Source organism: Anticarsia gemmatalis, chromosome 26 (assembly GCF_050436995.1).
Source record: "Anticarsia gemmatalis isolate Benzon Research Colony breed Stoneville strain chromosome 26, ilAntGemm2 primary, whole genome shotgun sequence".
In the NCBI taxonomy this organism is placed as follows: Eukaryota; Metazoa; Arthropoda; class Insecta; order Lepidoptera; family Erebidae; genus Anticarsia; species Anticarsia gemmatalis.
Genome location: NC_134770.1, coordinates 3,900,847 through 3,926,720, shown reverse-complemented (window position 1 = coordinate 3,926,720; position 25,874 = coordinate 3,900,847). Strand labels below are relative to the sequence as shown.

At 32.8% G+C, this 25,874-nt stretch overlaps 1 protein-coding gene across 1 annotated transcript in view; it reads right to left on the bottom strand.

Moving 5' to 3' along the window:
* The window catches only part of LOC142984235 (irregular chiasm C-roughest protein-like), a 114,746-nt gene extending 89,109 nt beyond the window's left edge, over window positions 1-25,637 (bottom strand). The window contains exon 1 of the mRNA XM_076131699.1: window positions 25,408-25,637. The gene's annotated coding sequence lies outside the window, so the exon portion shown is untranslated. The remainder of the gene's footprint in view (window positions 1-25,407) is intronic.
* Between the last annotated feature and the right edge of the window lie 237 nt (window positions 25,638-25,874).

Sequence of the window (25,874 nt, the reverse complement as noted above, 5' to 3'; positions counted from 1 at the left end):
AGTACTCTTCACAAAGTCTAACTTCACACTTTGCCTGCAACGCCCATCAAGCTCCTTATACATGGTGTAGAAAATCAATTCAGTACATCGTAAAAATAGTGTTTGCGCGATTACATTTCTCGGTTCGTAAAGTAGCACCTGTTGTGATTTTCATACTAAATAAAAGGTGAAAAGACACTTTCTTTACACTTTATTTTTTATAGAAAACAATATCCCAGTCAAGTGCGAACTGGACTCGCGCGTGATGGGTTCCGTACCATTAATAAAAAGGGCAAATACATGTTTAATATATGAACACCTCATAAAAATGTCTATTCTGTTTTTGTTTATTTGTTCTTACAGCGGCAAGAAACATACATCATCTGTGAAAATTTCAACTGTCTTAATATCAGAGGTCATATAATACAGCTTGGTGACAGACAAACAGACAGACAAAGTCTTAGTAATAGGGTCCCATTGAGTACGGAACCTTAAACAGGCCTACATTATTTTGCAAAGGAATCCTAAAAAGAAAGACGTCTGTATTATTTTGAAAGAATCGTATGGTGTTATAACCATAAAATGGTGGTTTTATTTTTCCATTTTCCTTTGTTATTTCAGACCATGTCGGGTATCGAGTTTGTTTTCTTTGCGAGCTCTTTAAATTGTGTGAATGACGGTGTTTGAGTGGTTAAATGAGAGAAATATATATTTCATATTTTTGTGAGAAACGTGCAGCTTATGATAATGTTATATATTTTATTAGTCTGTTTGGTACTTTTATAGCTATTTAATTTTACTTGTTACACTAAAACGAATATTCTTATGTGTACGATAATCATCAAACATAAATCGACGGCCTCCGTAGTGCAGTGGTTAAGGTGGCCGCCACTCTACTACTATCACGTCGGGAGGACGGGGGTTCGATTCGTGCGAATATGTACGATCGACAAACTAGTTGTTTTGGGTCTGTTTGTAAAAGTCACGGCGACACAAAGGCAATTCTTAAAACTGCCAAAAAAAAAACTAACACATAAGTCTATAGACTATATTTGAATAATAATAAAGAATCGATATGTTATTCCTTATGTGAATCTAATACATACAATTCATAGGAAACATACAACTCAACAATACTAAACAAACACAGCAACTCTCTGTATATTTTCTAGCGTCGCAATCTATCGATAATTGATAAGGTCGTCTCTCTCGCACTCCAGTTTATTGACCTCAAAGAAAAAATCCCCACACGCAATAGTCCAACACAACAAGACCTGTCACAACGAACACACAGTTCCTCACAAGAGCTCTTCTCAAACTAGTCTTTGTTGAGAAAACACCAGTATACATAGAGCTCTCATCACGTGCATTATTAATTAGTCTAGAGGTCTTACACGTTTGGCGGATGGTGGGACAACTTTTTTAGCCGGTTGCATCTCATGGTGTAATGGTGGTTACGTGCTTAGAAATGTCTGAGGAAATATCTTTTCCTTTCTAACCATTTATGGGCAAGCACGGGATACGAACGGTATTGTGTGGGATGTACTAGTACATAACATGATACAGCTACCTTGCCAATATGCTTGGTACTAAGAATTGTGGGCATATGTCGATAGTCTTGTCATATTTAGCGGATATCCTTGCTTGTGCAACACTGCTGTCATAACGGATAAGGCAGTAGCTACATCTTTGCTGATTTTGAGATAGTTGAAGTTTGATCAAAAATGTGGCAACGCGATTTATTGGTTTATTTTTCTGGAACCAAGTGCATTTTGAACTATAATTTATTACAAATTATGAATGCTTAAAATATATAAGGAACTGTTCAGTTACAAAAACTAGATTTATGAGTTAGTTAAAAAAACAAATATTACATTTAGATTACTGGTCAAGTTGCAGCGTCGAGAGTAAGACCGTCATATAGTATTTTTCTTGCTGTAGCCCGATTCTCTGCTCCTATCGAGAAATTATCGAACCGGCCATGGGTATCGATTTTTTTTTCGAAATATCGAATCAGCTCCTCTAGCGGACGTCGCAGAAACTATTTTTGCAGTACATTTAAATGTCAAACTCTCGATACTCGAAAGTATTGACTGTACCGAATCATGCTACTGATTTCAAATGCTCCTTACTATGTATATTTGACAAAATTGGCATTAACAGTTAAATAAATTAACGATTCTTACGACGGTCGAACAATGTATGGTGTGACGACAGTTAAAAGGATCGTGATACAAATAATTATGGTGAGTTATGTCGTGTCGTCACGGTAAAACAGGTGCACGCCACTTGGTCTATCGTACTGTGTAGATCACTATTTCCCATGGGCACAGTTATTGGGTTTTGTTCTTAGAACATGCTCCATATTAGTTCTCTTGTTTAATAGAAATAAGCTACTTGAAGTTGTGGAGAAACATATTAATTATAATATAAAATTTTTGCTACTATCCGGTGCGGTTTGTAGTATACCAGAGTGAAAACAGATATAGTCCTTTCTTATTTAGATTAGAATATTTGTCAAAAGTAGGACCTGGAGTTTAGTTGCATTATGGCTATTTAAGCTCATTCTTTATTTCATAGAACTTTGTAGATGGCGAAATGTGCGTGTATTTCATATATCCCTTCAGCTACACCTTCAATTATAATGAGCTTGAAACTTTGTGTATAATATCATGTATATCTATACTAATATTATAAAGCTGAAGAGTTTGTTTGTTTGTTTGTCTGTTTGTTTGAACGCGCTAATTTCGGGAACTACTGATCCGATTTGAAAAATTCTTTCAGTGTTAGATAGCCCATTTATCGAGGAAGGATATAGGCTATATATCATTACGCTACGACCAATAGGAGCAGAGTACCAGTGAAAAATGTTACAAAAACGGGGAAAATTATGATTCTCTTATGTGACGCAAGCGAAGTTGCGTGGGTCAGCTAGTTTAAGTATATCTACCTGTGCGGACAAATGTTACTACGATGAAACATAAATACACCTACTTACTACCGAACTTTCAAACAACAATCAACTCGCTTGTAACACTATAACTCCGATTATAGTTATCAAAAACTTATCAAACATGACACACCGTCCATTCTTATGACGGACAAGAGGCGGTCGCAGCTTCAATTAATCACCCGACCTGTTGCAGTTTCTGTTCCACATAGGCCTCTTTCAATATGTTGGGTCGGGGAAAAAGTCTTTTCGCATTATAGTATGTATGAACTTGTAATAAAATCTTTTTCTACACAAAAAACCTCGATATTTGAGTACCTCACGAGCTCTCTGAAAGAAACCTAATGAACCGTGTACTCATTTGTGATTCTTGAAGGCAAAGAGATTTTATTACAAGTTCATACATACTATCATGCGAAAAGACTTTTCCCCAACCTAATACGTCATGCTGCCCTTTGCGGCAGACTAGGGACTTTTGTTTATTGTCCGATTTCGTATTGGACCGTTGCATTATGATTTTAGTTATCTTAACATTCTAATCTTATCTTTAGGAACTACCCAAGTTCTAAACAACAATCAACTCGCTTCTAACACTATAACTTCGATTATAGTTATCAAAAACTTATCAAACATGACACACTGTCTATTCTTATGACGGACAAGAGGCGGTCGTCGCAGCTTCAATCAATCACCCGACCTGTTGCAGTTTCTGTTTGACATAGGCCTCTTTCAATATACGCCGGTACGGTACGGTAGAAGACTAGGGACTTTTGTTTATTGTCAGATTTTGTATTAAACTGTTGCATAATCTGCCTAGGTCTTATGCCTGCTACTTACGATTAAGGACCTGTTTAAAGCTTCTGATTAAATCTAAGAAAACTAATCCCCTTTCTAAATTAAGCTAAGCTAATATTTAATACGAAGTGGTGAAATCATAGCTCAGTCCAATCCTTTTTTAATTTATTTTCATGTTAAACAACAATCAACTAAGATTGCTGCTCACAAACACCAGACTAGAACAGTGACACGAAAATGTTAAACCAAAACCAAAGGCTAATAACGGTATCTTACCAGAAATTCGGAATAGTAGCAATGGCCTAAGAAATTACTAAAACCAAGATTCCAGTGCACATACAAAGCAATCATAACTCACACAATTACTGAAGATAAATATATAATATTACAAAGAAGTTAATATTTAATCTCAGTTCCTACCACGATTATAATTATACAATTTAAAACTCGGTATTCTAATAAAGATGAAGACCTTCTGAAAATAAAGGACGGTATACACTCTATAATCGAATATTCAGACTGTATAGAGATAAGAACTGTAAAATAGTTAATAGTTCTGATAGGTATTACCTGTCTATTCTTATTAACAATTTTTTTGTAGAATTAAAATCGGTCCATCGTACAAGTTAAAATTCATTCATGTTTACGTACGACCTTAGTACTTACTTAAAAAATTACTAGTCTTGACTAGTAATTTTTTTAAAACAGTTTTGTCGTTCAACCAGATGCTTCCTCAAGTGTATAACCCCCTTAACTAAAATAATTTACTATTTTAATAGTTTTTCGAGATGCTTTGAGGTAGGATTTTTTTTATAAAGATATTGTGTATAAAATGTTTCTTTTGTAGTTGCTTGTTCTAAGGTGAAAGGGTAGATTCAAATTTCACTTTTTCTTTGTGTGAATAGGATAGCTCTTTAAAAACGATTAGTTTGTTTATAACAAACTAGGTTCTTTAGGATAAATACTAACAGGTGGTAAGTTACCAATACCTATATTTTTTGACGTAAAATGTAAATTTTTAAATATTAAACTTTTCAAGATGGTGACAAAATACTTCTTTTAAAAGAAGCGTAAACAAATAAGTTAGTATAAAACTATCGTATAAATTATCTTTCCACTGGTATTTTGACAAGAAACCAAGCAAACCAAGGTTAATAAGCAATATAATACCATATTTATAATCCCAGAGATAACAACTCTCAAGTTAATCACCAAAATCGCCATATTAAACGTTAGAAAGCCCATATTTCCCATAACCACGTGTGCGGCCGGCAATAACAATTAAAATGTAAATCTACTCACTCCTATGGGAACAAATGACACAGAAAACCACACAAACCCGTACACCATAAAAAGTCCATAACGAAACCGTAGCATTTGTTCAACAATTTTAAGGCTTTTAACATATTAAGACGTGGAACTAATAGCAAATGCAGTAATCTGCTTGTGACCGATTCGATGAGGTTCGCAATGATACTCGTTTGGTAAATTGGCGAAACTAAATGTGTTGTAATAGTACGAATTTTGAAGGCGTGAGGTTGAAATATTATTAAGTTTTATTTATTAGTTTGTTTTGTTTCAATATATGTTTATTTCAATTAAGTTTTAATCAAAATCTTGACCTGAACTTGACTAGTATCGGGTAATCATATTTTCTGGCAATCTTTATTAGTCAACATACAACAACACACAAAACTCTTGGACACAAAAATCCTACGTATAATTAAAGCTCTATAAACAAAATAGTTACATATTTTATAACATAACAATAAATTGGATTTATACAATAAATTGAAAACCAAAAACTTAAACCTAAAGTTAGTATTGCATATTACTGAAAACTACTCCATTACAAAATTCTTAATACTCAACGAAAAAAGTAATAAATATGGACAACGTTCTGCAATTTCAATGTTTCCATGTTGCTTTTGACATTTAAATCTCATTACAGACAATTTTCGTTGCCAATACGACATTTAGCGACTCGAGAGTGGCCAATAACTGTTATTATTGACACTTGCATGTAGCTTAAGACTGGTTGCGAAGTAAAACTGATTTTTGTTCGAAATTAAACTCCCGTTGTTTTGAAGGAAAGCTGCGTAAATGGAGTTAAGATAATTGATTATTTAAATTTTTTTTAATATTTATTTTTAGGTTATAGAATACTAGTTTTAATCGTCATATTGTCCGCGTGACGTGATTTTGTAGGTATAAAAAAGCCTTATAAGTCATCTAAGTTGCAAAAAACTATATTATTATGTGTACCAATCGAAATCCATTGGGTATTTTTTGTGTAACGTACATAAATACTCACAAACTTACGATTTACAATAAAAGTAAGATTATAATATTATTATTATGGTTAAATCGCCCTCAATTTACTCTATTCGCTCTGCATTTGTTGGAGTTGTGCATTTGACGTCAATTAAATTAAAACGGCCATTTTACTATCAATTACGTTATATAAATAGAATATAAGAAACCGAAAATTATAAGTTATCAAGTTCCACGGCTCTATATACTAGTAATTCCAGTTACTGGTCAACCGCAGGTTAACTACAGTTATTTTTTAAACGCACACTGCGGTTAAATATGAACACGGAAGGGTTAACCAGTTCAAAATACTAACTCAACCACGTAGATGTAATATATCGCTAAGTATTATTTGAAGTTGGGCTCTTCGTTTATTTTACTCGTTTGAAATTATTACAGGAGCTACACAAAATGTATATGATGTAATTTTTTTTTTTTCGTGAATGTAGCTGGATTAATTTGAATACAATTTTACTGTGCGGTATATATAGATTAAAATTTCTACATAATAAATTGTTAGAACTGTAAACAATGATTTAATCAGTTAATTGTTCTCTTATATCAACCAAATATAACAATCTACTGGAAAGTAATTCTATAAAAGTGTATGAACCTAAAAGTTTACAAAAAGTATGAAATCAATGACAAAAACAAATATAAGATTTTGTGGGAGACCTTTACCCAACAAATGGACAACAAAAGTTAACAAAATAAATTCAACAAGTACGCTTAGATTGTACATCTCTGCCCACATCCTTGAGAACCAACGTAATACTTTTATAAATGTACCCAGTTACAAACTAGCCCTATAACATATAAGCTCTAGTAAACCCATAGGGTATAAGTAACTAGTTTGTAATGGTATTAGTAAATTATGTTCACCCTCGTCTTCCCACGATCGCGGGGAGGTGTTCAGCTATAAAACCAAGGAAGTATTAATCGTCGATAATCAGTGCAAGTAAGGGTTTATCCAGATAAGCTTTGTAAGCCTTGTAGTGAAAACCGCGCAGTGTTGCACTGAAAAGACTAAATGCGCGTTGAAGGTAGTTTTGTATTTGTCCGGAAAATATTGTAAGGTTTAAAAAACAAAAAAAAAACGATGCCAACTTTCATGCTTGGATTGGTTTCCGGAAATTCATTCATAGAAATGAAAACCATTGCTGAAAAGCCGTTCAGTCCCTATGCACAGTATATTTTATTTGATTAATTCTAGCTACATATAAAACACTTTTTTAAAACAAACGCTTAGTAGCGCAATTCTGTACAGTCGGTACTGTCGAGTATTGAAAGTTTGACATTTAAAACGTACCGTCAAAATAGTTCTTGCGACGCCTGTCAGAGGCGCTGTACAGATTTTCATACAAAATTGGTGTCGCTGGTCAATAGTGGTAGTGAATTAGGCTGTTGATGTAAATTGTTATGAAAACTCTTTTAATTATAAAACAAAAGACATTGATCATGTTAATATAACTCAAGCTTATTATAGCACAGACAAACAAAATTGTACTCCTAAAAAATACAAATAGACTGATGTTACATTACGCGCGGTTCACGCATAAAAGCAGAAACGCGCGTTCGCCGTACACTGCGTCCACTACCGTAAGACTAAAGTATAAGTAATCATAAGTAAATATAACTAACAGGTCTCAGACTAGTCGTAGCAAACGGTTCATAATAGTACAACTTGGTAACTAGTTGCAAAATCATATACTTTATAAACGGTCACTGGAATATGAATAATAAAATCATTTCCGCACTTTTGATTAGTGTTATTATCGATTTTTCAGGCCAAAGTAGTTAATGCTTGTATTTACGTTAATAACATTACGCCTATTTTACCCAAAGGTGAACAGAAGCGTATGATATACTCCCACATTTTGCGATTTACCGTTTTGCCATATAAAATATTAGCCCCAAATATATTTAAATTTACAACAATAAAGACATTTACAAATACTTAACTACAAGCATAATGTTTGCATTTTTTTTTTGCTGTATAAAACCTTTTATGAAAGAATCGTTTTTAGCAAACACTCACAATATTAATCTAGCATTTGGGAATATTTCCAAATTAGATCAGACATTTGTTATCAAAGAAATCAGAATCTTAATTATAATTTTGCTCATCTACTTTTGTGTAGACAGCCCAGATATGTAATAATACTAAGACGTATACTTTCTAAGAAATGAAATATTTGTTGATGTTTATTTCATTTTCTGACAAACAGATCTAGCAAAAATATAAAATAAATGTAAGACTCGACTGCCTTTAATTTGTTGGATGGTTCTTTCGTTAATTAGTTTTAAGTCTAAATCTACAATTACTTTGTAGAAATAATTATAATTATCGTATACTTTGGATCACAATAGCTATTTCAATTAGCATTACTAACACACAAAGTACAACTAGTGTAGGAGCTATCAAAGACCACTTGGAAATCGATTCTCGACCAAATTTTAAGGTCGGTTGGTTAAAGTGTGTAAAAATAAAACAACCAAGAAAATAAGTTCTAAAATTCAACTCGCCACAAAACCACAGGCAACAAAAAAACGTATTTTTTTTTATAAATCACAGAACTAAAGTACTAAGCAAGCTTATGAAAGCATACTGCCGACATTTTTAAACAAAATACCCCACAACGTACTAACTTTAAGTCAAAATATCTTAGCACTGAACCTCTAGGTAGTAATTAACAGGCGATCATAGAACACCTAGGTATCCTAGGCCCTTAATGCCATCCGCCTTCACCTGCTCTCGCTAATGGAAACGAATGTTCTGTGTGGGAAAACTAATGGTATTTGATGGGGGTAATGGCGTCTCTTTAAATTGCAGCGCAATTTATTGTGAACGTAATTGTGCCCTGTTGTCTCGTACGTGTTTTTGTTTTAAAAGTTTATTTGAAAAATAGGGGTTTTGTGATGCTATTGCTATGTTAGTTGTGGATTTTGTTAGTTTTTGTAACATTTTTTACTGGTACTCTGCTCCTATTGGTCGTAGCGTGATGATATAAAGCCTCTAGCCTTCCTTGATAAATAGGCTATCTAACACTGAAATAATTCTTCAAATCGGACCGGTAGTTCCTAAGATTAGCGCGTTCAAACAAACAAACAAACTCTTCAGCTTTATAATATTAGTATAGATATTTGCAAAGAGAAAAGTAAAGATTCATAGAATTACACTTTAATAAAAAAATACCGCCATAAAAAATAAAATAAATTCACCGTAGAGGTTTTTCCCCGAACGAGAGGTAGACTGAAGTCCACTATGCAGGCAAAATTTTAATTTAAGGCATTTCCTACAATAACGGTTTAAAAATCCCTTCATTTTTCAAAAATTCTACACAATATTTCTTTCAAAATTATTAACTTAAAGTGAATAATAATACAAGACTCCTTCATAAGTTCAATGCAATAATTTCGTAGAGAGACTCTTGCACTAAGATAAATATTTGATAAAAAAAAGTCATTAAATTGAACAAAGCTTGTTAACATTATAACGATGTTTATCCACCAATTTTAAAATTCAAAACACAAGTTTGAATGTTCGCCAAATTTATAAGAGGCGATCTAAAGTAAGTAAAACTTGTTGAAGCATTAGCTAAGTTTTAACTAGTATTTTAAATGAAAGAGAAGAGAATTTGGTAAACGCTTTATTCTACAGTTTGTCTTTATAAGCTAGAAAGTTATATTTTTGAGCTAAATTAATTTCTGTTGAACATTTTGCCGCTTAGGGAACAATAGCTACTTATTTCGTCTTAGTATAATCTATGTCTTGGTGGTGTATTCCTAAGAGAGGTTTTCGTTTGTGATTTCTCATCAGGTATGCAACACAATTTTGTCTAGCTCTTTAGATTAGATGTACTGTTTTTGGTTTACACGCTGTAAAACATGTATAAAGTTTTTAAGTTTATTCTTAAAACAGCAAAAAGTAGTGTCATTGTCATATCATAATTACCAAATATGGTTAATGCAGTGCCTTGATTCTCTACTACTATCGACTACCGACAACCGAACTGTCATCGAGAAATTTTGTATGAAAATCTGATCAGCGCCTCTGACGGGTGTCGTAGGAAACATTTTGGCAGTACATTCTAAATGTCGAAATTCGATAGCTAGCCGCTTGTCGGTAGTCGATAATGGTAGAGAATCTAGGTACAGAACGACTGCTGCACGCAATTTATTCATTATTACTTTTCTACATTTATACTTCTTTTACTGCTAGCAACTTAAACAGCAGCCTTCTTCGAAAATCACTCTATTGGCGAAAACCACATGAAATTCTTTCGGTACTTTTTCAGTTTCGCTATTAAAACAATACAAATAATTCTTCATTCGTAAGTTAATGGGAAGACTACGATCTATCTCTTTTAATACTTCTTTTACCGAAAGAAGACCTACGAATCGAAGTTACACGTATTACGCTAAGTTTTATGCCAAGTAGGCAGTAGTAACCGCAAATAAGAGCTTTATCTCATCCCACTCTCGTTACAAAACATCTCAAGTCACGACACACCTGAAAAGATAACACAATAAAAACAATATCGAGTACGACTAGCCCAGCAAATTGTCAGGTGTTCAACCACACACGACTCTCAGTACTCTTATAGTTTAGTTACTTTTTTATGATAAGACTCCTGTTATACTAGAAAGTATAAGTAGAGGCATCAAAATACATCCGTTTTTTATTATTTTATAAACAGAACAATAGTGAATAGATTTTCTGTATATAAAACAAAACAATAAACTTATTAATGCTGCCGCTTGCTCTGCGACGCATCGGTAATGTATGATGAGACAGAAAAGCAAAGGTTAGTGTTTGTGCTCCAAGTAGGATGAAGAAGTAATGTGTAAGTTCATATGTGAGTTGTCCAATGATATGATGATTTTTTAAAAATAAGAATTTGGCGCTCACAGACCTCCGTGCCTCAGCCCCTTTTCATCTCATGGGCCTTTGTATGGGATACTACTCAAACCAAAAATTAAAGTAAAAAGTCTCCACAGAAAATGCGTACTACACTTTTCCCAAAAATATGGCAGCTTTTTAAAACACCTTATCGATCGGTTTTTCCTTTCAGTACCACACGCATTTATACGCAAGGCAATGTGGCATACTAATGACACATCAGGAAAGCTTTCTATTTATAGATACCTCATTCAATTTCGTTCGAATCGGTCGGAGCGTTAAAGCCTCTTAGATGGTACATATAAACATCCACATTAAAAGATATTGTGCTATCTATAGTCGCTGCACAGGTCTGTGTTTTGGCGACTGAAACATACGGAAGGTTGCCTTGGCGCACGGAATAAAGAGACGTATAGTAGTGCCCTATAAGCTAATATGATTCAGAACTGAACGCTCACACTACCACATTGACACTAATGTAAATTAATTCCGATTCTGATCTATATAGATACCTCAGGTTGTGTCTAGCTACATATACTTGCGAATAGAAAGAGGTCTAATACGTGTTGTTAACCAAAGGAACATAAAATGCAGAGGTGCATACTCGCGATTTATAAATGTTAGACCCATGAAATAGGGCGCTGGTCTATAGTGATATACGCACACGTAACCAAACTCTACATTCTATATATCTATTGGGAATTATCAATTTTAACTAAAAATAATCCTCAGTGTTATTATGCGTCGAACATTTTCGTGTTTTGTTCCGTCCCGACTGTTGAAAAAAACATTGGCCATGTCAAAGCAAAGGTAAGTCGAACAACTTCGAAGTAAGGTTGGTCACTAACCTCACTAAAAAGCAGAAATTTATAGTGGTTCCAAACACATTAACCTCCTTTTGCTTTGTAGGGTTAAAAAAGGTTTCTACAACCAAAAGCCCGGGTTGTTAGAGAGTAGTGTCAGGCACCTCAGGGATTTACCCAATTTGCAATATTCCGCTACAAAAAACAGATAATAAATCTACGTGTTTCGACTAGTGGAGGCTTCCTGGAATGTAGCTCGGAACTTTATTTTATGTACATTTGAATTGTATATTTAGTTTGTAATATAAAGTAATCGGAAGATCTCATTTTTATGAGAATTCTAAATCACAAAAACGGTGGTGCAACTACTTGGACGCCTATCTGGATTATTAGTGTGACACAATCAATAACAGTTAACACTGTAAGAACTTTAATTTTGAACTTAGCCCAACAATGGGACAGTTCACGTTAATAAACACATGTATGTAGTACCGCATTATTTTGGACATAGGCAACATTATTTAAACGCAATCACTGAGCCATATTTTTATTTACATCTCAAACTATGATAATTATCTTTCAAGCAGTAAACGCAAAACTTTTTCATAAGTAAATAGTATACACAGTAATATCATAAACCCTCAGATTTCTTAAACTAAAAAAAACATAGAACCTAAGTTTCAGGCTAATAAACTAATCAAATTCCGATACATTTTTCTCTTGATAATAGATTCAAAGAACAAAAAGCGAATAGCATACTATATAGGCTATAGCATTAAAATTAATAGCTCTTCAACAAGGAAATGTTAGAGTATAATATTCCGCACCTACCTTATATGAATTTGTACTAGCGCCTTATTACAAGCTGAAACTGTTGAGAAAATGCAGCAAGTATGTAAACGCTCTAAGAAGATCTTAATACCTACATCAAGAACACAATGAACGCTACTTTCTACAATATTCTAGCTTAATACGTAAACAGATACTTTTCATGATAGTAAATTACTAAACGGGTCTTAATTTTTTTCATCCATAATTTTTGTCCGAAACTACTTTTTATAAGTTTGTTTAGAATTTTATAGTATATATTTTATTCCTATGAACCAAATTTCTTCGGAATAAAATTTACTTCAAGCAACATTTAGCGCAAAGACGACAAGGACTTCAACCAGATAACGATTGTATTGATGCATTGACTGGTAGTTGATTATTAATCGAATAAAGTTGCGCGATTAGACTGCAATTGATTGCCACGTGGTAGCTTCAAAATCAAGGACTCTCATTTTATTAATAAGTACGTAAAACGTATCAACCTTGATCTATATATAGATCAAACTCCATACCTCAACTTCTTACATACAAACATAAAATCTCGCCTTTTTCCTCATAGGGGTAGGCAGAAACCAGAAAATACTACTAAGTACGATACTTGCTTTACTTGACTTTCTGACGCCTCATTAAGTGAGAAGAGGACAGCGCTTTAAGCCATGTATAGCTCTATCCTTCTCTAATTTTACTTGAAACTTATTATAATAGAGTATGTACTAAGTGCAGTCTTTTATACATCTAACAATACGAAATAAGGCATAAAAATACCAATAAATCCGTCTAACTCAATATTTTTATACATTCGAGGAATCTGGAATCAGTCTGGTTACGAAGTATTCATTGAATAAGCAGCTATGAATACCAATGCTTCGATGACGTGGATAGTGTTACAAGTAAATGTTGTCAACGGCTTTTTTTTACACGAACTAAGAAATATATAGCAACTCACTGTGGCTTTATAATAGGATTTGTAAGCGCTGAGCACGATGCTGTAGGTTCGATACCCGGATCGCTAACTAAATCATTGGTCAAAACAGCACATGATATCTCGGGTTCGAGTTCGGGGTTGAACTAAAGGTTTTCTCTTATATCTGTTGAATTTTTTTAAAACTAGCCGTGAGTTTGATAGCTTTTTCCAATAGCTAAATGGTAACAGACAGAAATGTTTACAAAAAATACATTAAAGATTTTAAATCTTATGCAGACACACTGCTTACAGTGAATCACTTATTTTCGTCTAGATTATTTTAATAAGCACACTACCTAGAATGTACTACTCATTATAGACAAGGAGCCTTCCCTAAAAACAAAAAGGAAAACCTCCCTAACTAAAGATGAAGCAATAAATTCAAATAAACATTTCATGTAAAAACAAAGTTGTTGGAAAGTTCAGTGCTCAGGCTATTATCGTCAAGGCACGTATGCAAGTTCTCGTGTCTGTACTACACTCGTAAATTGACGATCTTTTACTTCCACTATTCTAGTTTTCGCTTTTTAACCACGATTCTTGGAAAGCTAAAATGGTATAAGTATAGAATTAGTTGAATTTCAATAATTAATATATACATAAATAAAATCATAGCGTAGTCTCATGGTAGATAGAAAGCAACCTTTTAACTTATTTTATTTTATTCGCGACAATATTGTTTAAAAACATATATAAAAATGTAAAAACCTTATCCTAAAATGATCTTTGTACTACTCATTATAGACAAAAAGGAAAACATCCCCAACTAAAGATGAAGCAATAAATTCAAATAAACATTTCATGTAAAAACAAAGTTGTTGGAAAGTTCAGTGCTCAGGCTATTATCGTCAAGGCACGTATGCAAGTTCTCGTGTCTGTACTACACTCGTAAATTGACGATCTTTTACTTCCACTATTCTAGTTTCTGCTTTTTAACCACGATTCTGGGAACGGTAAAATGGTAAATTAGATTTAATAATTACTATGTACATACAAAAACCATTGCTTGCTGTCATGGAAGGCACCATAGAACGCTAAACATTAACATACCTATTTTAAACGAACTTCTATCATATTTATTTTATCGGTATAGAACATTCTGTGTTCTCCTAGGCTATTTGTGTACAACATTTCATAAAAATCCGTTAATTCGTTTTGCGGTGATTGAATAACAAACACACATTCAACTTAGTAAAATTTTACCTCTATAATATTAGATGAAAAAATAATTCAGACGTATTTACATCGTCATACACGACCATTACCCGCCAGCTCTTAAGCAATTAACGGAATGGATTAATAATAATCGTCGAATATTTTTCATCTTCCAAGACTATGATAAGAATCAGTAAGTAGCACACAAGTACTACGGTTCTGCTCAAGCCTTTTAGTGAAAAAGGAAATTCGTAATTAGTCGTACGGTAATTGTATTATAATAGGTGTCATCCTTTTAAAAGGGCAGATGTTCAGTACTTGCCTTGACTTGATCAATCTTTAACTTATAAGTTTAGATAGTAGAAGAAGATTTAAGAAGTATTATTTATTTAGAAAAAAAAGGTTGCCTATTTCTAAAAGGCAGCTGGGCAAGAGTCTCCTCTCTAAATGAGCGGAAGGTATGGCTTTGATTCCACTATACTAGTCAAGTGCAGGTTTGGGACTTTGCATGACTTACAAATGGTGACAAAGAATTTTAAGACTAAATTGCAGTCTCACTTTCTATTCATCAATATTTATTTAGGCCGTTCCAGAATTATCATTCCAAAATATCAACCACAAAAATTGTTCACCCAAAAAATATTCAATTCCATTCAAAATCGGAAACCATAACTACACCATAAAAAGTAGTAAAACAGGACTACTTTGTTCCTAAGGTATATTTAACCCATGGGTTCGAAGAAATCAGGCCATCACTGACAGCATAATGACTTTTGTTATAGAAAAACCACCGCAGGTAATCACCGGGCCGGGATTCGATTCCCGTATTTGAATATTTTAGCCCCTTTTTTGTGTTTCCGCTTGATTGGACTACTGGTTTTTGTTTTGAATAGTAAAATGGTAGCTATGAAATATATATTAGATTTAGATTGGTGCTTTTTTGATATTGTCCGAATTCTATAATTTTATTGTCGGTGTTATTAATGTTAAATCAGGTAGACGAATCATAATGTATTGTGGGAAGATTTTTTTATTAAAAGGTAGTTGCTGTTGAAAGATTTTTTGTGCAAGAATAAGCGGGACTTAATGGTTACCAAATCAGGATAGGATCAATTTTTAATTATACACTTTGTCGTTGATAATATAAGCGTCCAATATTTCGCATTAAGATTTTTAAAAACGTCTTCCATCAAATTATATTAAAGTGATGAATATGCAGAACCAAAATAATCAGCATTATGAGCTAGTCTTATCTTTAAACAATCTAAATCAATTCAGTTTAGTCAAATTCGATCATTTTGCTTCAATCTTACATTACTTATTTCACAACATTGTTTCCAATTCAAGTTAAAAAGTTAAGCATTATTCCTTTTTACGCCCTACAGGATTTCAAAGCTTGGTTCAAAATAGCTTAGTTATTTTTAAATCGCCATGTGTGGACAAATACTGGGAACTATGGCGCTCCGTCACTCGCTCGTTAACTATCGATTGACTTACAAAGAAACGTTACTTGGAAGATTACTGTTATCTTTGTTCGTTATTCTGAGTAATAGGTTGCTTTTTGAGGAACATTTGTTGATACATCTTGTACTTTAAGGTTGGATACTTTATGCCGTAAGTCAGGCTTTGCTATTGTGTTTGCCCTTAATATGAAAATATTTTGATACTTATAAGATAATACATTAATATGAAAGTAGTTCGGTACTTACTTATAAGATGGTAAAATGTTTTTCGTATTACAGTACAATAAATTTTATTAATTTGTTTTAAGATTAAAAAAAAAATTGTATTTCATTAATCTAGCACCGATACACAGTAGAAATAACAAATATAAATATGGGGATCGAAGCCACTACCGCTCTAACATTGATCTAAAAACACGTTATCCACTGCATCATTAAAGCTTTCTACCCTGAAATCTAAATCTATCTCAGAAAAATGTGCGTACAGTTACACACTTTTATCAGTAGCTCAATTCTCTATTACTATCGACTACCGACAACCGACCTGTCATCGAGAAATTTTGTATGAAAATCTGACCAGCGCCTCTGACGGGTGTTGTAGAAACTATTTTGGCAGTACATTCTAAATGTCAACATGTCGATAGCTAGCCGGTTGGCGGTAGACGATAGTGGTAGAGAATCGAGGTACCGTTGCAGTTGCAGTAAAAAACAATACCTTTACTTTGTGGCAATGCAACATACCTATTATGTATTTCATGTAGGAATGTCAAAACCTACAAAATTGACACCAAGACAAGCTCAATTCTATATCAAAGGTTGCTGATTGCGCTACTGATTCAAAGATACCAGTATTAATTGTCATAGCTGTCAATTTGTTATCAACCTACGATCAATATTTATCTATATTTAATCGTTTAAAGATACAGAGTAAGTTAAATGTTCAATCACTAATTCATTAGGATTGATTGACAATCTTTATGCTTATCTTGAATTAGATAAAAGAAGATATTGACGCTGAGGATTGACGAGCTTACTGAACGAGAACTTTTGTGGAGTGTGTCGCTGCTAGCTGTTATACAGCTTTGATTTTAATGATTGTAGAAGTTAGTACCTACTAATGAAAATCATTAACTTTCCTTCCTTGAATAGTTACTCTAATAGAAGAAAATTATACCTGAGTGGATCTATGATAATACGATTAAACCTTCCACACTTCGAACTTACACTTGATCAGAGTTTTTTTTGATACCGGACTTAACCGCAAGGAATAATAGTTTATCGGTACGCGCATTTTCCATCTTTCAATCGAATAAATAGTAATAGTATATAGGAAATATACTAATATACTAATATAATAAAGCTGAAGAGTTTGTTTGTTTGTTTGTTTGTTTGAACGCGCTAATCTCAAAAACTACTGGTCCGATTTAAAAAATTCTTTCAGTGTTAGATAGCCCATTTATCGAGGAAGGCTATAGGCTATATAACATCACGCTACGGTCATTAGGAGCGGAGTAGCAAAGAAAAATGTTACAAAAACGGGGAAAATTTTGACCCATTCTCTTAGGTGACGCAAGCAAAGTTGCGCGGGTCAGCTAGTAGGAAATATGAATGAATCCAAACCTTATATTCTTTTAAACACGCATTCAGATCATCACGCCTTCTTCACATGGAGGCAAGCAGAGACAAAAGAATATTTTTTTATACCTACATAAAAACCACATGATACAAATCAGCTTAATATAAGCATCCTAAAACTTAACATAAAACAACTCATAGATAATACATCTAAATATTTATCAATATCAAATAAACCAGTCTATTTAGTACTCAGAATAGTACCGTGAGTTGGAAACGTGCAGTCAACTCAAATTGAAAGGTTCAAGTGAGGTTGTTAATTTGTTTCAGTGCCTCGATGGATTACGGCCAGATGGATTAGATAGACTAACGACTTAAAATCAATATGGAGAACGAATTCGTGTTAGTTTGTATAATATGTAGTATGTAACGAATAATGAATAAGAATGTACTTAGGTGTTTGAATAAATTTTGCTCGTTTATTTTGTGTATTATAAACAAAACGATGATGGTGTAGTGGAACAAAAAGTTGCAGTATCTACTACGTTAAGACACCAGAGTACTTAATCAAAATTTGACCTTGAAAACATAAGAATATCTTCAAAGTTTTATTTTTTCAGCGCTGGCAGAACCTCAACATTTTCTGATGATTTAAAACCTACAAAAACTGCTAGGAAAACCTAGTAGAACCTCTTCTAAATCGAATTTCAACACGGTATAAAACGGATCGCTCTTAATCAACCGAAGAGAAACATAGACCACGACCACGTGGTAAAAAGCCTTGGTCTGCCAGATTTATCTAGATGAATGTCTTATCTAGTACTTACTGACTATTTCTTAATACCGTATTAAAAACCGTAATAATTTAGCACTTAAAAGTAGATTCATAATATTACTTAGTATACTTTATTAGAATTCCAGACAGCACTGGCCACAAAGGTCCTAACATCTAGATAAAAATAGCTGGCTACAAAACCACATAGTCGGAGAGCTCCTTTACATAATGACAGCTTGTAGACAGAGTTAATAACACGTTTCTCTCACCCAGCTCTCAGACTATACGGTTAGGAGTAATACAGGTACGAATTAGAGGAATTAGGGCTTTGCTATCTTAGTTCGAATTAAAACTTGTTTCAAAGTGCTGTAGATAGTTTCGTGGTTGACTTGACAGATACATTCTTAATTGGTTTGCTTTAGTGTACTAAATATACATAAGCAATTCCCATTTGCGTAACAATTTTTTTTTAGTAATGTCTCTGAGCTATGTCTATGCTTCAAAATGGTATATTACTATATTTTTTTTTGCTTAAAGATATTTGTCGCAAAATGAATCTTATGCAATAATTAGTCACTTCAAAAGGATCTTATTATTCTTATCTTATCACTGAGTCTTTCTCAAAAAGCCCTACTAGATTAAAAGTACATACTAAATTCAATCATACCCAAACACAAATATTTGTATGCCATACTCATGACAATGCGAAAACCCTCAATTTATATTTCCCCCAAAACTCAACAATTTCTTAAAAATATCAGCAACGACCAACTTACTTAACTAGTATTACTTACTTACTTAGTATCATTCACTTTGTAGTTCCAAGATAAATGGCCCACAGACTACATTCCATTTCTAAGCATTCCTTTACACCTATATTCGTACGTTGCGCTAAAAATAAACAAAATTGGCATTAGCGTCTAACCCTGCACGATCCCTACGAGGGGTGAAGCTGGATGCTATTTTGAGACAACCACAGGAATACAGGAAAACATACAAGCTGTATTACACCTTACTGCTTGGTATTAGAGCTTATTTTTGCATTGGTTTGAATAGAATATCATCCTTCAATTTCTTTAGTGCATTGCTTGCTACTTGTCGGGTTTGGATGAAGTATGAATCCAAGTCTACCGTTAAGATCTCAGTGAATTTCTGAAGTAAAATTATTTATTAGCCTTATTGTATATCACTTGTGCTGGTGTCTATCACTTTTTAATATTATTAAAAAAATATTATATACTAGATGGAATGTAGTTTCCCTAACCTTGTCGTTATTTCATAGCTTTAAACTTGAAAAGCTAACAATAACATAATATGATTTGTTCCTTGGAAAAATAGTGCAGAATTTCCTACAATGATGGGGAATTGCACCTAGTACCATGGGCGCTAATTTGAAAGTACATTTTAAACATCAACCTCTTGATACTCAATAGTAACGAGTACAGAAAATCTCGCTGTTAGCGATCTTCCATTTAAAAAAAAAACACTAAAACCATTTTAATCTAAAACTAAAGTGATCAAAATTAACAGTTTCACAGACCAAGACAGCCTACAGCACGTAATTAGTAACAATAAATAAATAATGAAACTGATCTATTTCGGATCCTAGCGTCCGCTCTCTAACCGTTCAGGTAGACATGTATTGATTACAACCGGCTTCTTGAGTTCAAATGGTAACTAGTATCGAAGTCTATTTGGGTATAAACGGTGTATTATTAGACTTGCATATCTGTGTAGAACTAAGTAAATAAAAAAATAAAAATGTTTGTTGACACAATTAACGTTACAATGGTAGCATTAAAGTGGACAATTTTACAATACATAGCTGACGTAAATGTTATTTTAGAAGTTGCAGACGTTAGTTCCCAAACTAAGCTAGAGCTTGTATTTTGGGAATAAGTGCATGTCTTATGAAGCTAAATCGTTAAGTTAGTAAAACAAATAATCCAGATTTGTATAAAGAAATAGTCTATTTTATGAGAACTTTCTTTTTCCGTGTAATGAAAAATCGAATGTTAGGATCTTTTGTTTCGAAAGGATAAAACTGCTAGACTTTTATCAATATACTACCGTATTTGATTAGGAACTTCACATATCTTAGGAACCTATTTCATTCTCTAGTTCTTCACGTATATCAATGCAACCGTCGGTTTTTGGTTTAGCTTAGCGTATACTCGTTATACATGCAAACGCTTCAGTCAAAAGCAAAATCTATCTAGGTATAGACAGTACATTTGACTTTAGCCGATTGTAAAATACTAGGGTTTTTAATAGCCTAAAGCACTTGTATTTAATTTCAAATCGCCTCACAAGTAGAGTATCAATAACTTATTTACATCTTAAACCACTTGCGCTTATTTATACTGCATAATGATGACATAGTCTATTTGTAGTCAGACCACACACCTTTGACAAACAACTTTATTTTCTTAGTAAGCACAATACTATCAATATAATTTAATCTAGTTACACCACTTAACTGTTGTGCACAATTTCAAACGTTAATATAAATTACTAGCCGAGATTTTGGAAAGTACTAGTGTCAAATACTGCAATTATCATATACCTAAGCGAGATTCAGAACATTTTGACAAACAGCTTCGGATATACGATAAGACAATTGTGGCGTCTTTCTAGTTTCTGTACGAATATTTCCATGGTTAACGATATTTGTCAATAGACCTTGCATGGGATCTTAGAATCGACAGAAAGTTAGTGTGCTTCAATTTAATCAATTATCGTCTGCTGCCAATGTTAGGTAAAAAATATGGGATTTGTACATAAATAAATAACACTCAGGATATCCAGTTACTTTCGTATCAAAAATACACTTTTTCATCGCGCAACTCAAACAGAATTCATTAAATAATGAGTACAAGGATACCTATTCATTCGTATTTCTTTTGACAAAAAGTACCTAAGACTTGTACCATTAGTTAATCAATTATCTTACAATTAAAAGTCTTTGCTGACTTGTCCCCATCACATCAAAAGAAGCTACTCTAATTACACTTCAACATCCATTCTTGTACCATAAAAATCCTTTAAAAAAATGTTCCAAGCACCTGCATTCAATAAAACAAGAAACAAAATAATCAGTGAACGATCCCTTAAAGACGGCCGCCATGTTTTTTTTTTCGTATATTTTTTTAAGAACGGGTTTCGCCTGGGAACGGCCAGACAACAGGTGTTACGCTACTGAACGATTTCGTTCTTTTTTAAATGTGTAAAGGAAAGTTGATTTAAGAGGCTGTGTGACGAAATTTACTTGTGTGTGACAAATGTTTACAATTAAAAAAGTTGTGTCTGTTTATTTTGGTTTAACGCAGAAAGTTCTGAACCGATTTTGATGGGATTTTCACTGTTCGATAGCTCTTTTTTTACATGAAACTACATACTATTTACTAAGTTTAATTGCGTGACACTTAATAATCAGGCTCGCCAAGAAACATTGTTTGTATGACAGAATGACGGTGCAAACGCATGATGGACTAAAAACCAAGTCATGGTTAGTGTGAAATATTGGTTTTAACGAGATCCTTTGAAGACTGAACCGTTGTATGGTAACAATTAGTTTCGGGGACAAGTGTGTCGAGATCCGTGAAATAAATTTAAAAGCTTTGTAACTGAGACCAATCAGGACTTAGTGTAGCTATCTTGTTTATTTGGGGGTATTATAGAGATACCCTCTTATTCATAAAAATATATGAAGTTATGAAAGGCTTATAATGTGTTTTGTTTCTTTTACTCCTTAGCGAAATGAAAAAGGGAAAACATATTATAGTAGTTGTTTAACTAAAATAGGTTGATAGTGTGTTTATGAATAAGAGGGTAAACCATTTGGTGATAAATAATATAATTTATGAAACTAATACATACAATATACTTTCATAATATTATGTTATTTCCCCACAGGGCTAGGCTGAGGCCAAAGAACGATCTAATAATATACGGTAAATGAACTGAAGTTTTGTTTTAGTAAAGGCCGCTTTTTATACAAATCATAGTTAAAACCAAAAGGATATTTTTAATCTTTTCATCAAATACAGTTATGTAGTAAAAATGATCATGGCAAAATACAGTAATACTAGGTGGTGAAAAAAAACGCTCCTTCAAAAATATTTTTAAGTAAAAATATACTTTTTTAGCTATTCTTCAGAACAGCTTTATTATTTTAATGTTACAAATATATAAAATAGGTCTTTTCATGCAAGATAAACACAGCATTTTGATGTAACAAGATAAGTCTTTACATACGAAAATAACTATTCTAAGCTCTGAGTGACCTTAAGGTCATTGAATACAATAAACTGTGTACCTATTCAGTTCTCATGATGTCATAGGTCATTCAATACAATATGACCTGTGACGTCACAACAACTGTCCCATGCAAGATATTAATAAAATGTTTTACATAGTAACATATAATTTATAACAAAATAAAATTATATGTTTTATAGAATATTAAACAACTAATTGGAGGTAAATACTTTGATGATGTTTGACGTGAATTATTAATCGATTTTTATTTATAGAATTGTTAGTAAACTTTTTGTAACTAAGTACAGTCAATTTTACAACGTAACATACCTTTATTCGATAAACTATGAGACGTTTGTACACATTCTTCCAAATGTAGATTAAAATTATAAAATATTAATAAAATTGGCAAGACGTTATTTTTTTTTATTCTGAAACTAACAAAACTTTTAAATGGATCTAGGTGTAATGAGTTAATCGGAGGAAATTACTTTATACGATACTAAAACCAACTTATAAAATAATCTATACTAATATTATAATCTATACTAATATTATAAAGCTGAAGAGTTTGTTTGTTTGAACGCGCTAATCTCAGGAACTACTGGTCCGATTTGAAAAATTCTTACAGTGTTAGATAGCCTATTTATCGAGGAAGGCTATAGGCTATATATCATCACGTTATGACCAATAGGAGCAGAGTATCAGTAAAAAATGTTGGGAAATATTATGACCCATTCTCTCTTATGTGACGCAAGCGAAGTTGCGCGGGTCAGCTAGTCTTTTTCATATGAAGTGCTTTTGCAATACTATTAGCGCCATCTATATTGCGATTAAGACACTATAATGCAAGTGCAATACTCAACCGAAAACCAGATTATTGTTGAATACCGTATGGTCAGTATTTTAAATGAATTGTATGTTTTTTTTTACATTCGCAAAATGAATGTAAAAATAAAATTTTAATATATAGGGTATCTTATTGTAACCGAATCAAAAATATGAACTCATGCCAAACAATAAATATTGTATAACTTCGAATTGATTCAATTTATATTTTATTTGTAAAATACATACCTAATTGATTTAAAATTGGCTTTTGTTTGTACTAAATTATTATTTTATAGTTGAATACTACAACGCTACGATAATCGTAAAGATTATAATTTATCCTGTGGTATAACATAAGCAGACCTTATTATTACTCCTATTAAAAACGGCTAAAACAACTGTATCAAATTCAAAGCTACAATCATGAAATTGAATGGTTAATAAATAAACGTTATTTACTTTTCTTTAAACAAGATTATTTCAGTAATTTTAGTAATAGAAATCACTATTTATTATTTAGGTCCTTTACCTACTAAAATAATTGTCATGTCTCATGATGACTTGTCGAATTGTATTACCTTTGTGATTTGGAAGGCATTTGTCTAGTATAGAAATAGATACAAATGTCGGCTGAAAAAATTTAAGTGTTAAGAACAAAATCAAGAAGGTCCCTTCTTTCCCGTCGTCGTCCCGCTTTTGATCAGCAGCGGTATGTTAATTGATGAGAAAAATCGTAGCTACGTAAATGTGTATATTTATTTAGTATCATCTTAAATATAATATTTCCATGTCACAATGTTAGTTACCGTACCTGCGTACTCCTCCGAAACGGCTTGACCGATTGTCATTAAATTTTGTGAGCTTAAGTAGGTTTGGGAATCGGGAAACATCTATTGTTCATACCCATAAGTGACACTATTTTTTTAATAGTTATATGGCAAAACAACTTTTGCCGGGTCGGCTAGTAATTTATATGTTAGGTTTAGGGTATCTATTGTTCAATCGCAAATGATGTTATGAAGATCTCAAGTCTGTTTGTGGGATAATCTTCGAAACTACAGAACTGATTGTAATGATGCTTTCGTTTCTAGAAAGCTTAATTTTCTTGAGTAACATTGTCATTGTTTAACACGGCAATTATGGGAAATAACTAAGAAATATGTTTTGTGGTCGACATCACGGGTATGTACTCGGGATGTATATTTTTATAGATACAATTTTATAACAGGAATATTATAATTATGTTGTCTAGTAGTTAAGCAATTGTTATTTTAGTTAGATAGTATAATAGTTTTATAAAATACTGTAATGTAAGAGTAATTTAAAAGTACGATATTATCTAAAAAAATACAGATAGATAATAAATGTATTATTTTCAGTTTATTAGGTAATTGTCTGTGATATAGAATACGTAAGTATAAGACGTTGAAGTACATATTTAAAAAACTGTTTTAATATTTACTTGTGCTAATTAAATTGCCTAGAGAGAATGCGAGATTTTAGGCAAATATGTAAGTACGTTATACTGGAAGGTCGACGATTCATAGTTACATAACACAAATTACTCATCAGGGCCTAATAACTTAAGGGACAAAAACTAATCGAGGAATAATAAATGTAATAAGTGCGTGCTTATTTTGTTTGTACACCACAAAGGTTCAATGTCAACTAATCAATTAAACAAACACAGTCAAAGCACCAGACAACTGGCCGAAAACACCCAAATAAAAATATAAAATTTTACCGCCCTAACATTAGAGGTTAGTTTCAACAAATTATCCTAATGCTACTATGTGAAACACGAACTCACCATTAAAATGAAACCATAAAATCCAATTTCACTAATGTCCACACATATTTATAAAAGAAATATATCATAAAATACAACTAAAACAGTTTATTCACTTGTTTTATTTTAAAATCCAATATGGCAGCGTATTTTTTCGAATTTATTTTTCTTATTTTAAACACGAAATGTCAAACGCGGCATTCGATAATTGAAATTATAAGAAGACGCTCCGACGTCCGCGAGGCGCGAAGCCTAGCAGGGCACTGGCTGAAAATGTTTTCCCGCCCTTAACCACAGAGTATACATTAGAATAACAGATGCGACATTTTTAAGCTTTTTTTTAAAGGCTTAATGGGACGTTGTAATTTAATGTTTCGGAAAGAGCTGTGGAGGCTAATGGTACTTATTGATGCCATTTATTTGATGTTTAGAGGCTGAGTAAATTGCGGGACTCATGTTGACTTATGTCGTGACTACTGAAATGTTTC